This window comes from Astyanax mexicanus, chromosome 15 (genome assembly GCF_023375975.1).
Source record: "Astyanax mexicanus isolate ESR-SI-001 chromosome 15, AstMex3_surface, whole genome shotgun sequence".
Taxonomy (NCBI): Eukaryota; Metazoa; Chordata; class Actinopteri; order Characiformes; family Acestrorhamphidae; genus Astyanax; species Astyanax mexicanus.
In genome coordinates, this window is record NC_064422.1 from 19471560 (window position 1) to 19483908 (window position 12349).

Consider the following 12349-nt stretch of genomic DNA (forward strand, 5'->3'; position numbering starts at 1 on the left):
TTGAAGGAAAACAAGGTTCCACCGAGATTTGAACTCGGATCACTGGATTCAAAGTCCAGAGTGCTAACCATTACACCATGGAACCCACGTAGAAAGCTTACCTTGAAGATTTCTTATAAACTTATCATGTCAAAAGCTGATAAGAAACACAACGTCAACAAGCACAAAGAAGACCCTCAGTGTTCTGCCGAAACCCGCGATCGAACCAGGAACCTTTAGATCTTCAGGCTAACGGTCTCCCAACTGAGCAATTTCGGCAGCACAAAGAGGAGACCTCACGCTGCATCACCTGTCTGTCCATGTTCAGTTAAGCTAGCAAGCTCCAACAAAATCCTTGCAACAACTTAATGTGTCTTTCTTGGGTGGAAAGCTATGTGGAAGGCTATGCTTTGCCTTTGAAAAAGAATAACTTTCTCCCCGTCGGGGAATCGAACCCCGGTCTTCCGCGTGACAGGCGGAGACACTGTCCACTATACTAACGAGGAGCACAGAACGATATTGTGTACTCCAAAAAACGTGATTTACTGAACCACTTGTTAGGTTTCACCACTCTCTGCAGTGGTTTCGTCTTTGAAACAGAGCATTTTCCCTACCACACAGTGACGGTACAGGATCTAGAGTTCTTTTACAAGGCTTCATTTGAGGCAGTGTTCATGAAAAACGATGGATGTATTTCAACACTCTACAGAATCTTTAGGTAGGCGATGTGTTATTTTGCCCTGTTTTCTCAAATTAATTGTATTTTGAAGGAAAACAAGGTTCCACCGAGATTTGAACTCGGATCGCTGGATTCAGAGTCCAGAGTGCTAACCATTACACCATGGAACCCACGTCAAAAGCGTACCTTGAAGATTTCTTGAAAACTTATCATGTCAATAGCTGATTAGAAACACAACGTCAACAAGCACAAAGAACACCCTCAGTGTTCTGCCGAAACCCGGGATCGAACCAGGGACCTTTAGATCTTCAGTCTAACGCTCTCCCAACTGAGCTATTTCGGCAGCACACAGTGGAAACCTCACGGTGCATCTCCTGTATGTCCACAATCAGTTAAGCTACCAAGCTCCAACAAAATCCTTGCAACAACTTAATGTGTCTTTCTTGGGTGGAAAGCTATGTGGAAGGCTATGCTTTGCCTTTGAAAAAGAATAACTTTCTCCCCGTCGGGGAATCGAACCCCGGTCTTCCGCGTGACAGGCGGAGATACTGTCCACTATACTAACGAGGAGCACAGAACGATACTGTGTACTCCAAAAAACGTGATTTACTGAACCACTTGTTAGGTTTCACCACTCTCTTTTCCTTACCACACAGTGATGGTACAGGATCTAGAGTTCTTTTACAAGGCTTCATTTGAGGCAGTGTTCATGAAAAACAATGGATGTATTTCACCACTCTACAGAATCTTTAGGTAGGCAATGTGTTATTTTGCCCTGTTTTCTCAAATTAATTGTATTTTGAAGGAAAGCAAGGTTCCACCGAGACTTGAACTCGGATCGCTGGATTCAGAGTCCAGAGTGCTAACCATTACACCATGGAACCCACGTCGAAAGCTTACCTTGAAGATTTCTTATAAATTTATCATGTCAATAGCTTATTAGAAACACAACGTCAACAAGCACAAAGAAGACCCTCAGTGTTCTGCCGAAACCCGGTATCGAACCAGGGACCTTTAGATCTTCAGGCTAACGCTCTCCCAACTGAGCTATTTCGGCAGCACAAAGAGGAAGCCTCACGCTGCATCACCTGTCTGTCCACGATCAGTTAAGCTAGCAAGCTCCAACAAAATCCTTGCAACAACTTAATGTGTCTTTCTTGGGTGGAAAGCTATGTGGAAGGCTATGCTTTGCCTTTGAAAAAGAATAACTTTCTCCCCGTCAGGGAATCGAACCCCTGTCTTCCGCGTGACAGGCGGAGATACTGTCCACTATACTAAAGAGAAGCACAGACCGATACTGTGTACTCCAAAAAACATGATTTACTGAACCACTTGTTAGGTTTCACCACTCTCTGCAGTGGTTTCGTCTTTGAAACAGAGCATTTTCCTTACCACACAGTGACGGTACAGGATCTAGAGTTCTTTTACAAGGCTTCATTTGAGGCAGTGTTCATGAAAAACGATGGATGTATTTCACCACTCTACAGACTCTTTAGGTAGGCAATGTGTTATTTTGCCCTGTTTTCTCAAATTAATTGTATTTTGAAGGAAAACAAGGTTCCACCGAGATTTGAACTCGGATCGCTGGATTCAGAGTCCAGAGTGCTAACCATTACACCATGGAATCCACTTCGAAAGCTTACCTTGAAGATTTCTTATAAACTTATCATGTCAATAGCTGATTAGAAACACACCGTCAACAAGCACAAAGAAGACCCTCAGTGTTCTGCCGAAACCCGGGATCGAACCAGGGACCTTTAGATCTTCAGTCTAACGCTCTCCCAACTGAGCTATTTCGGCAGCACACAGAGAAAACCTCACGGTGCATCACCTGTCTGTCCACGATCAGTTAAGCTAGCAAACTCCAACAAAAACCTTGCAACAACTTAACGTGTCTTTCTTGGTTGACAAGCTATGTGGAAGGCTATGCTTTGCCTTTGAAAAAGGATAATTTTCTCCCCGTTGGGAAATCTAACCCCGGGCTTCCGCGTGACAGGCGGAGATTCTGTCCACTATACTAACGAGGAGCACAGAATGCTTCTGTGTACTCCAAAAAAACGTGATTTACTGAACCACTTGTTTGGCTTCACCACTCTCTGCAAGAGTTTCGTCTTTGAAACAGAGCATTTTCCCTACCACACAGTGACGGTACAGGATCTAGAGTTCTTTTACAAGGCTTCATTTGAGGCAGTGTTCATGAAAAACGATGGATGTATTTCAACACTCTACAGAATCTTTAGGTAGGCAATGTGTTATTTTGCCCTGTTTTCTCAAATTAATTGTATTTTGAAGGAAAACAAGGTTCCACCGAGATTTGAACTCGGATCGCTGGATTCAGAGTCCAGAGTGCTAACCATTACACCATGGAACCCACGTCGAAAGCTTACCTTGAAGATTTCTTATAAACTTATCATGTCAATAGCTGATTAGAAACACAACGTCAACAAGCACAAAGAACACCCTCAGTGTTCTGCCGAAACCCGGGACCGAACCAGGGACCTTTAGATCTTCAGTCTAACGCTCTCCCAACTGAGCTATTTCGGCAGCACAAAGAGGAAACCTCACGCTGCATCACCTGTCTGTCCATGTTCAGTTAAGCTAGCAAGCTCCAACAAAATCCTTGCAACAACTTAATGTGTCTTTCTTGGGTGGAAAGCTATGTGGAAGGCTATGCTTTGCCTTTGAAAAAGAATAACTTTCTCCCCGTCGGGGAATCGAACCCCGGTCTTCCGCGTGAGAGGCGGAGATACTGTCCACTATACTAACGAGGAGCACAGAACGATACTGTGTACTCCAAAAAACGTGATTTACTGAACCACTTGTTAGGTTTCACCACTCTCTGCAGTGGTTTCGTCTTTGAAACAGAGCATTTTCCTTACCACACAGTGACGGTACAGGATCTAGAGTTCTTTTACAAGGCTTCATTTGAGGCAGTGTTCATGAAAAACGATGGATGTATTTCACCACTCTACAGACTCTTTAGGTAGGCGATGTGTTATTTTGCCCTGTTTTCTCAAATTAATTGTATTTTGAAGGAAAACAAGGTTCCACCAAGATTTGAACTCAGATCGCTGGATTCAGAGTTCAGAATGCTAACCATTACACCATGGAACCCACATCGAAAGCTTACCTTGAAGATTTCTCATAAACTTATCATGTCAATAGCTGATTAGAAACACAACGTCAACAAGCACAAAGAACACCCTCAGTGTTCTGCCGAAACCCAGGATCGAACCAGGCACCTTTAGATCTTCAGTCTAACGCTCTCCCAACTGAGCTATTTCGGCAGCACAAAGAGAAAACCTCACGCTGCATCACCTGTCTGTCCATGTTCAGTTAAGCTAGCATGCTCCAACAAAATCCTTGCAACAACTTAATGTGTCTTTCTTGGGTGGAAAGCTATGTGGAAGGCTATGCTTTGCCTTTGAAAAAGAATAACTTTCTCCCCGTCTGGGAATCGAACCATGGTGTTCCGCGTGACAGGCGGAGATACTGTCCACTATACTAACGAGAAGCACAGACCGATACTGTGTACTCCAAAAAATGTGATTTACTGAACCACTTGTTAGGTTTCACCACTCTCTGCAGTGGTTTCGTCTTTGAAACAGAGCATTTTCCTTACCACACAGTGACGGTACAGGATCTAGAGTTCTTTTACAAGGCTTCTGTTGAGGCAGTGTTCATGAAAAACGATGGATGTATTTCACCACTCTACAGACTCTTTAGGTAGACGATGTGTTATTTTGCCCTGTTTTCTCAAATTGATTATATTTTGAAGGAAAACAAGGTTCCACCGAGATTTGAACTCTGATCACTGGATTCAAAGTCCAGAGTGCTAAACATTACACCATGGAACCCACGTCGAAAGCTTACCTTGAAGATTTCTTATAAACTTATCATGTCAATAGCTGATTAGAAACACAACATCAACAAGCACAAAGAAGACCCTCAGTGTTCTGCCGAAACCCGGGATCGAACCAGGGACCTTTAGATCTTCAGTCTAACGCTCTCCCAACTGAGCTATTTCGGCAGCACACAGAGGAAACCTCACGGTGCATCACCTGTCTGTCCACAATTAGTTAAGCTACCAAGCTCCAACAAAATCCTTGCAACAACTTAATGTGTCTTTCTTGGGTGGCAAACTATGTGGAAGGCTATGGTTGGCCTTTGAAAAAGGGCAACTTTCTCCCCGTCTGGGAATCGAACCCCGGTGTTCCGCGTGACAGGCGGAGATACTGTCCACTATACTAACGAGAAGCACAGACCGATACTGTGTACTCCAAAAAACGTGATTTACTGAACCACTTGTTAGGTTTCACCACTCTCTGCAGTGGTTTCGTCTTTGAAACAGAGCATTTTCCTTACCACACAGTGACGGTACAGGATCTAGAGTTCTTTTACAAGGCTTCTGTTGAGGCAGTGTTCATGAAAAATGATGGATGTATTTCACCACTCTACAGACTCTTTAGGTAGACGATGTGTTATTTTGCCCTGTTTTCTCAAATTAATTATATTTTGAAGGAAAACAAGGTTCCACCGAGATTTGAACTCGGATCGCTGGATTGAGAGTCCAGAGTGCTAACCATTACACCATGGAACCCACGACAAAAGTATAGCTTGAATATTTCTTATAAACTTATCATGTCAAAAGCTGATTAGAAACACAATGACAACAAGCAAAAAAAATACCCCCGGTGTTCTGCCTAAACCCGGGATCGACCAAGGGACCTTTAGATCTTCAGTCTAACGCTCTCCCAAATGAGCTATTTCGGCAGCACAAAGAAGAAACCTCACGCTGCGTCACCTGTCTGTCCATGTTCAGTTAAGCTAGCAAGCTCCAACAAAATCCTTGCAACAACTTAATGTGTCTTTCTTTGGTGGAAAGCTATGTGGAAGGCTATGCTTTGCCTTTGAAAAAGAATAACTTTCTCCCCGTCAGGGAATCGAACTCCGGTCTTCCGCATGACAGGCGGAGATACTGTCCACTATACTAACGAGGAGCACAGAACGATACTGTGTACTCCAAAAAACGTGATTTACTGAACCACTTGTTAGGTTTCACCACTCTCTGCAGTGGTTTCGTCTTTGAAACAGAGCATTTTCCTTACCACACAGTGACGGTACAGGATCTAGAGTTCTTTTACAAGGCTTCTGTTGAGGCAGTGTTCATGAAAAACGATGGATGTATTTCACCACTCTACAGACTCTTTAGGTAGACGATGTGTTATTTTGCCCTGTTTTCTCAAATTAATTATATTTTGAAGGAAAACAAGGTTCCACCGTGATTTGAACTCAGATCGCTGGATTCAGAGTCCAGAGTGCTAACCATTACACCATGAAACCCACGAAGAAAGCTTATCTTCAAGATTTCTTATAAACTTATCATGTCAATAGATGATTAGAAACACAACGTCAACAAGCACAAAGAACACCCTCAGTGTTTTGCCGAAACCCGGGATCGAACCAGGGACCTTTAGATCTTCAGTCTAACGCTCTCCCAACTGAGCTATTTCGGCAGCACACAGAGGAAACCTCACGGTGCATCACCTGTCTGTCCACGATCAGTTAAGCTAGCAAGCTCCAACAAAAACCTTGCAACAACTTAATGTGTCTTTCTTGGGTGGAAAGCTATGTGGAAGGCTATGCTTTGCCTTTGAAAAAGAATACCTTTCTCCCCGTCGGGGAATCGAACCCCGGTCTTCCGCGTGACAGGCGGAGATACTGTCCACTATACTAACGAGGAGCACAGAACGATACTGTGTACTCCAAAAAACGTGATTTACTGAACCACTTGTTAGATTTCACCACTCTCTGCAGTGGTTTCGTCTTTGAAACAGAGCATTTTCCTTCCCACACAGTGACGGTACAGGATCTAGAGTTCTTTTACAAGGCTTCATTTGAGGCAGTGTTCATGAAAAACGATGGATGTATTTCAACACTCTACAGAATCTTTAGGTAGGCGATGTGTTATTTTGCCCTGTTTTCTCAAATTAATTATATTTTGAAGGAAAACAAGGTTCCACCGAGATTTGAACTCGGATCGCTGGATTCAGAGTCCAGAGTGCTAACCATTACACCATGGAACCCACGTCAAAAGCATAGCTTGAATATTTCTTATAAACTTATCATGTCAAAAGCTGATTAGAAACACAATGACAACAAGCACAAAAAATACCCCCGGTGTTCTGCCGAAACCCGGGATCGAACCAGGGACCTTTAGATCTTCAGTCTAACGCTCTCCCAACTGAGCTATTTGGGCAGCACACAGAGGAAACCTCACGCTGCATCACCTGTCTGTCCATGTTCAGTTAAGCTAGCAAACTCCAACAAAAACCTTGCAACAACTTAATGTGTCTTTCTTGGGTGACAAGCTATGTGGAAGGCTATGCTTTGCCTTTGAAAAAGGATAACTTTCTCCCCATCGGGGAATCGAACCTCGGTCTTCCGCGTGACAGGCGGAGATACTGTCCACTATACTAACGAGGAGCACAGAACGATACTGTGTACTCCAAAAAAACGTGATTTACTGAACCACTTGTTAGGTTTCACCACTCTCTGCAGTGGTTTCGTCTTTGAAACAGAGCATTTTCCTTCCCACACAGTGACGGTACAGGATCTAGAGTTCTTTTACAAGGCTTCATTTGAGGCAGTGTTCATGAAAAACGATGGATGTATTTCACCACTCTACAGACTCTTTAGGTAGGCGATGTGTTATTTTGCCCTGTTTTCTCAAATTAATTGTATTTTGAAGGAAAACAAGGTTCCACCGAGATTTGAACTCGGATCACTGGATTCAAAGTCCAGAGTGCTAACCATTACACCATGGAACCCACGTCAAAAGCTTAACTTGAAGATTTCTTATAAACTTATCATGTCAAAAGCTGATTAGAAACACAACATCAACAAGCACAAAGAAGACCCTGAGTGGTCTGCCGAAACCCGGAATCGAACCAGGGACCTTTATATCTTCAGTCTAACGCTCTCCCAACTGAGCTATTTCAGCAGCACAAAGAGGAAACCTCACGCTGCATCACCTGTCTGTCCATGTTCAGTTAAGCTAGCCAGCTCCAACAAAATCCTTGCAACAACTTAATGTGTCTTTCTTTTGTGGAAAGCTATGTGGAAGGCTATGCTTTGCCTTTGAAAAAGAATAATTTTCTCCCCGTCGGGGAATCGAACCCCGGTTTTCCGCGTAACAGGCGGAGATACTGTCCACTATACTAACGAGGAGCACAGAACGATACTGTGTACTCCAAAAAACGTGATTTACTGAACCACTTGTTAGGTTTCACCACTCTCTGCAGTGGTTTCGTCTTTGAAACAGAGCATTTTCCTTACCACACAGTGACGGTACAGGATCTAGAGTTCTTTTACAAGGCTTCATTTGAGGCAGTGTTCATGAAAAACGATGGATGTATTTCACCACTCTACAGACTCTTTAGGTAGATGATGTGTTATTTTGCCCTGTTTTCTCAAATTAATTATATTTTGAAGGAAAACAAGGTTCCACCGAGATTTGAACTCGGATCGCTGGATTCAGAGTCCAGAGTGCTAACCATTACACCATGGAACCCACGTAGAAAGCTTACCTTGAAGATTTCTTATAAACTTATCATGTCAATAGCTGATTAGAAACACAACGTCAACAAGCACAAAGAACACCCTCAGTGTTCTGCCGAAACCCGTGATCGAACCAGGGACCTTTAGATCTTCAGTCTAACGCTCTCCCAACTGAGCTATTTCGGCAGCACAAAGAGGAAACCTCACGCTGCATCACCTGTCTGTCCATGTTCAGTTAAGCTAGCAAGCTCCAACAAAATCCTTGCAACAACTTAATGTGTCTTTCTTAGGTGGAATGCTATGTGGAAGGCTATGCTTTGCCTTTGAAAAAGAATAACTTTCTCCCCGTCGGGGAATCGAACCCCGGTCTTCCACGTGACAGGCGGAGATACTGTCCACTATACTAACGAGGAGCACAGAACGATACTGTGTACTCCAAAAAACGTGATTTACTGAACCACTTGTTAGGTTTCACCACTCTCTGCAGTGGTTTCGTCTTTGAAACAGAGCATTTTCCTTCCCACACAGTGACGGTACAGGATCTAGAGTTCTTTTACAAGGCTTCATTTGAGGCAGTGTTCATGAAAAACGATGGATGTATTTCACCACTCTACAGACTCTTTAGGTAGGCGATGTGTTATTTTGCACTGTTTTCTCAAATTAATTGTATTTTGAAGGAAAACAAGGTTCCACCGAGATTTGAACTCGGATCACTGGATTCAAAGTCCAGAGTGCTAACCATTACACCATGGAACCCATGTCGAAACCTTCCCTTGAAGATTTCTTATAAACGTATCATGTCAATAGCTGATTAGAAACGCAACATCAACAAGCACAAAGAAGACCCTCAGTGTTCTGCCGAAACCCGGGATCAAACCAGGGACCTTTAGATCTTCAGTCTAACGCTCTCCCAACTGAGCTATTTCGGCAGCACAAAGAGGACACCTCACGCTGCATCACCTGTCTGTCCATGTTCAGTTAAGCTAGCAAGCTCCAACAAAATCCTTGCAACAACTTAATGTGTCTTTCTTGGGTGGAAAGCTATGTGGAAGGCTATGCTTTGCCTTTGAAAAAGAATAACTTTCTCCCCGTCGGGGAATCGAACCCCGGTATTCCGCGTGACAGGCGGAGATACTGTCCACTATACTAACGAGGAGCACAGAACAACACTGTGTACTCCAAAAAACGTGATTTACTGAACCACTTGTTTGGCTTCACCACTCTCTGCAAGAGTTTCGTCTTTGAAACAGAGCATTTTCCCTACCACACAGTGACGGTACAGGATCTAGAGTTCTTTTACAAGGCTTCATTTGAGGCAGTGTTCATGAAAAACGATGGATGTATTTCACCACTCTACAGACTCTTTAGGTAGGCGATGTGTTATTTTGCCCTGTTTTCTCAAATTAATTGTGTTTTGGAGGAAAACAAGGTTCCACCGAGATTTGAACTCGGATCACTGGATTCAAAGTCCAGAGTGCTAACCATTACACCATGGAACCCACGACAAAAGCATAGCTTGAATATTTCTTATAAACTTATCATGTCAAAAGCTGATTAGAAACACAATGACAACAAGCACAAAAAATACCCCCGGTGTTCTGCCGAAACCCGGGATCGAACCAGGGACCTTTAGATCTTCAGTCTAACGCTCTCCCAACTGAGCTATTTCGGCAGCACACAGAGTAAACCTCACGCTGCATCACCTGTCTGTCCATGTTCGGTTAAGCTAGCAAACTCCAACAAAAACCTTGCAACAACTTAATGTGTCTTTCTTGGGTGACAAGCTATGTGGAAGGCTATGCTTTGCCTTTGAAAAAGCATAACTTTCTCCCCGTCGGGAAATCTAACCCCGGGCTTCCGCGTGACAGGCGGAGATTCTGTCCACTATACTAACGAGGAGCACAGAACGCTTCTGTGTACTCCAAAAAAACGTGATTTACTGAACCACTTGTTTGGCTTCACCACTCTCTGCAAGAGTTTCGTCTTTGAAACAGAGCATTTTCCCTACCACACAGTGACGGTACAGGATCTAGAGTTCTTTTACAAGGCTTCATTTGAGGCAGTGTTCATGAAAAACGATGGATGTATTTCACCACTCTACAGACTCTTTAGGTAGGCGATGTGTTATTTTGCCCTGTTTTCTCAAATTAATTGTGTTTTGAAGGAAAACAAGGTTCCACCGAGATTTGAACTCGGATCACTGGATTCAAAGTCAAGAGTGCTAACCATTACACCATGGAACCCACGACAAAAGCATAGCTTGAATATTTCTTATAAACTTATCATGTCAAAAGCTGATTAGAAACACAATGACAACAAGCACAAAAAATACCCCCGGTGTTCTGCCAAAACCCAGGATCGAACCAGGGACCTTTAGATCTTCAGTCTATCGCTCTCCCAACTGAGCTATTTCGGAAGCACACTGAGGAAACCTCACGCTGCATAACCTGTCTGTCCATGTTCAGTTAAGCTAGCAAACTCCAACAAAAACCTTGCAACAATTTAATGTGTCTTTCTTGGGTGACAAGCTATGTGGAAGGCTATGCTTTGCCTTTGAAAAAGGATAACTTTCTCCTCGTCGGGAAATCTAACCCCGGGCTTCCGCATGACAGGCGGAGATACTGTCCACTATACTAACGAGGAGCACAGAACGATACTGTGTACTCCAAAAAACGTGATTTACTGAACCACTTGTTAGGTTTCACCACTCTCTGCAGTGGTTTCGTCTTTGAAACAGAGCATTTTCCTTCCCACACAGTGACGGTACAGGGTCTAGAGTTCTTTTACAAGGCTTCATTTGAGGCAGTGTTCATGAAAAACGATGGATGTATTTCAACACTCTACAGAATCTTTAGGTAGGCGATGTGTTATTTTGCCCTGTTTTCTCAAATTAATTGTATTTTGAAGGAAAACAAGGTTCCACCGAGATTTGAACTCGGATCGCTGGATTCAGAGTCCAGAGTGCTAACCATTACACCATGGAACCCACGTCGAAAGCTTACCTTGAAGATTTCTTATAAACTTATCATTTCGGCAGCACACAGATGAAACCTCACGGTGCATCACCTGTCTGTCCACAATCAGTTAAGCTACCAAGCTCCAACAAAACCCTTGCAACAACTTAATGTGTCTTTCTTGGGTGGCAAACTATGTGGAAGGCTATGGTTGGCCTTTGAAAAAGGGCAACTTTCTCCCCGTCTGCGAATCGAACCCCGGTGTTCCGCGTGACAGGCGGAGATACTGTCCACTATACTAACGAGAAGCACATACCGATACTGTGTACTCCAAAAACGTGATTTACTGAACCACTTGTTAGGTTTCACCACTCTCTGCAGTGGTTTTGTCTTTGAAACAGAGCATTTTCCTTACCACACAGTGACGGTACAGGATCTAGAGTTCTTTTACAAGGCTTCTGTTGAGGCAGTGTTCATGAAAAATGATGGATGTATTTCACCACTCTACAGACTCTTTAGGTAGACAATGTGTTATTTTGCCCTGTTTTCTCAAATTAATTATATTTTGAAGGAAAACAAGGTTCCACCGAGATTTGAACTCGGATCGCTGGATTCAGAGTCCAGAGTGCTAACCATTACACCATGGAACCCACATCAAAAGCTTAGCTTGAATACTTCTTATAAACTTATCATGTCAAAAGCTGATTAGAAACACAACATCAACAAGCACAAAGAACACCCTCAGTGTTCTGCCGAAACCCGGGATTGAACCAGGGACCTTTAGATCTTCAGTCTAACGCTCTCCCAACTGAGCTATTTCGGCAGCACAAAGAGGAAACCTCACGCTGCATCACCTGTCTGTCCATGTTCAGTTAAGCTAGCAAGCTCCAACAAAATCCTTGCAACAACTTAATGTGTCTTTCTTGGGTGGAATGCTATGTGGAAGGCTATGCTTTGCCTTTGAAAAAGAATAACTTTCTCCCCGTCGGGGAACCGAACCCCGGTCTTCCGCGTGACAGGCGGAGATACTGTCCACTATACTAACGAGGAGCACAGAACAATACTGTGTACTCCAAAAAACGTGATTTACTGAACCACTTGTTAGGTTTCACCACTCTCTGCAGTGGTTTCGTCTTTGAAACAGAGCATTTTCCTTCCCACACAGTGACGGTACAGG

At 43.5% G+C, this 12349-nt stretch overlaps 25 non-coding genes across 25 annotated transcripts; all 25 read right to left on the bottom strand.

Annotated features, from left to right (window-relative positions):
* Positions 1 to 13: 13 nt before the first annotated feature.
* trnaq-uug (transfer RNA glutamine (anticodon UUG)) lies at positions 14 to 85 on the bottom strand. The gene has a single exon. It is a non-coding gene; the product is annotated as a tRNA-Gln (tRNA).
* Positions 86 to 756: 671 nt separating this feature from the next.
* trnaq-cug (transfer RNA glutamine (anticodon CUG)) lies at positions 757 to 828 on the bottom strand. Its single transcript has one exon. It is a non-coding gene; the product is annotated as a tRNA-Gln (tRNA).
* Positions 829 to 928: 100 nt separating this feature from the next.
* Positions 929 to 1001, bottom strand: trnaf-gaa (transfer RNA phenylalanine (anticodon GAA)). Its single transcript has one exon. It is a non-coding gene; the product is annotated as a tRNA-Phe (tRNA).
* Positions 1002 to 1470: 469 nt separating this feature from the next.
* trnaq-cug (transfer RNA glutamine (anticodon CUG)) lies at positions 1471 to 1542 on the bottom strand. The gene has a single exon. It is a non-coding gene; the product is annotated as a tRNA-Gln (tRNA).
* Positions 1543 to 2213: 671 nt separating this feature from the next.
* trnaq-cug (transfer RNA glutamine (anticodon CUG)) lies at positions 2214 to 2286 on the bottom strand. The gene has a single exon. It is a non-coding gene; the product is annotated as a tRNA-Gln (tRNA).
* A 99-nt stretch (positions 2287 to 2385) lies between these two features.
* Positions 2386 to 2458, bottom strand: trnaf-gaa (transfer RNA phenylalanine (anticodon GAA)). The gene has a single exon. It is a non-coding gene; the product is annotated as a tRNA-Phe (tRNA).
* Positions 2459 to 2957: 499 nt separating this feature from the next.
* On the bottom strand, positions 2958 to 3029 carry trnaq-cug (transfer RNA glutamine (anticodon CUG)). Its single transcript has one exon. It is a non-coding gene; the product is annotated as a tRNA-Gln (tRNA).
* Positions 3030 to 3129: 100 nt separating this feature from the next.
* On the bottom strand, positions 3130 to 3202 carry trnaf-gaa (transfer RNA phenylalanine (anticodon GAA)). Its single transcript has one exon. It is a non-coding gene; the product is annotated as a tRNA-Phe (tRNA).
* A 155-nt stretch (positions 3203 to 3357) lies between these two features.
* Positions 3358 to 3429, bottom strand: trnae-cuc (transfer RNA glutamic acid (anticodon CUC)). Its single transcript has one exon. It is a non-coding gene; the product is annotated as a tRNA-Glu (tRNA).
* A 1014-nt stretch (positions 3430 to 4443) lies between these two features.
* Positions 4444 to 4515, bottom strand: trnaq-uug (transfer RNA glutamine (anticodon UUG)). Its single transcript has one exon. It is a non-coding gene; the product is annotated as a tRNA-Gln (tRNA).
* A 100-nt stretch (positions 4516 to 4615) lies between these two features.
* Positions 4616 to 4688, bottom strand: trnaf-gaa (transfer RNA phenylalanine (anticodon GAA)). Its single transcript has one exon. It is a non-coding gene; the product is annotated as a tRNA-Phe (tRNA).
* Positions 4689 to 5186: 498 nt separating this feature from the next.
* trnae-cuc (transfer RNA glutamic acid (anticodon CUC)) lies at positions 5187 to 5258 on the bottom strand. Its single transcript has one exon. It is a non-coding gene; the product is annotated as a tRNA-Glu (tRNA).
* An 843-nt stretch (positions 5259 to 6101) lies between these two features.
* Positions 6102 to 6174, bottom strand: trnaf-gaa (transfer RNA phenylalanine (anticodon GAA)). Its single transcript has one exon. It is a non-coding gene; the product is annotated as a tRNA-Phe (tRNA).
* Positions 6175 to 6672: 498 nt separating this feature from the next.
* On the bottom strand, positions 6673 to 6744 carry trnaq-cug (transfer RNA glutamine (anticodon CUG)). The gene has a single exon. It is a non-coding gene; the product is annotated as a tRNA-Gln (tRNA).
* Positions 6745 to 6844: 100 nt separating this feature from the next.
* trnaf-gaa (transfer RNA phenylalanine (anticodon GAA)) lies at positions 6845 to 6917 on the bottom strand. Its single transcript has one exon. It is a non-coding gene; the product is annotated as a tRNA-Phe (tRNA).
* A 499-nt stretch (positions 6918 to 7416) lies between these two features.
* Positions 7417 to 7488, bottom strand: trnaq-uug (transfer RNA glutamine (anticodon UUG)). The gene has a single exon. It is a non-coding gene; the product is annotated as a tRNA-Gln (tRNA).
* A 671-nt stretch (positions 7489 to 8159) lies between these two features.
* On the bottom strand, positions 8160 to 8231 carry trnaq-cug (transfer RNA glutamine (anticodon CUG)). The gene has a single exon. It is a non-coding gene; the product is annotated as a tRNA-Gln (tRNA).
* A 671-nt stretch (positions 8232 to 8902) lies between these two features.
* On the bottom strand, positions 8903 to 8974 carry trnaq-cug (transfer RNA glutamine (anticodon CUG)). Its single transcript has one exon. It is a non-coding gene; the product is annotated as a tRNA-Gln (tRNA).
* A 100-nt stretch (positions 8975 to 9074) lies between these two features.
* On the bottom strand, positions 9075 to 9147 carry trnaf-gaa (transfer RNA phenylalanine (anticodon GAA)). The gene has a single exon. It is a non-coding gene; the product is annotated as a tRNA-Phe (tRNA).
* A 498-nt stretch (positions 9148 to 9645) lies between these two features.
* trnaq-uug (transfer RNA glutamine (anticodon UUG)) lies at positions 9646 to 9717 on the bottom strand. The gene has a single exon. It is a non-coding gene; the product is annotated as a tRNA-Gln (tRNA).
* A 100-nt stretch (positions 9718 to 9817) lies between these two features.
* trnaf-gaa (transfer RNA phenylalanine (anticodon GAA)) lies at positions 9818 to 9890 on the bottom strand. The gene has a single exon. It is a non-coding gene; the product is annotated as a tRNA-Phe (tRNA).
* A 499-nt stretch (positions 9891 to 10389) lies between these two features.
* On the bottom strand, positions 10390 to 10461 carry trnaq-uug (transfer RNA glutamine (anticodon UUG)). The gene has a single exon. It is a non-coding gene; the product is annotated as a tRNA-Gln (tRNA).
* A 671-nt stretch (positions 10462 to 11132) lies between these two features.
* On the bottom strand, positions 11133 to 11204 carry trnaq-cug (transfer RNA glutamine (anticodon CUG)). Its single transcript has one exon. It is a non-coding gene; the product is annotated as a tRNA-Gln (tRNA).
* A 546-nt stretch (positions 11205 to 11750) lies between these two features.
* On the bottom strand, positions 11751 to 11822 carry trnaq-cug (transfer RNA glutamine (anticodon CUG)). Its single transcript has one exon. It is a non-coding gene; the product is annotated as a tRNA-Gln (tRNA).
* A 100-nt stretch (positions 11823 to 11922) lies between these two features.
* On the bottom strand, positions 11923 to 11995 carry trnaf-gaa (transfer RNA phenylalanine (anticodon GAA)). Its single transcript has one exon. It is a non-coding gene; the product is annotated as a tRNA-Phe (tRNA).
* Between the last annotated feature and the right edge of the window lie 354 nt (positions 11996 to 12349).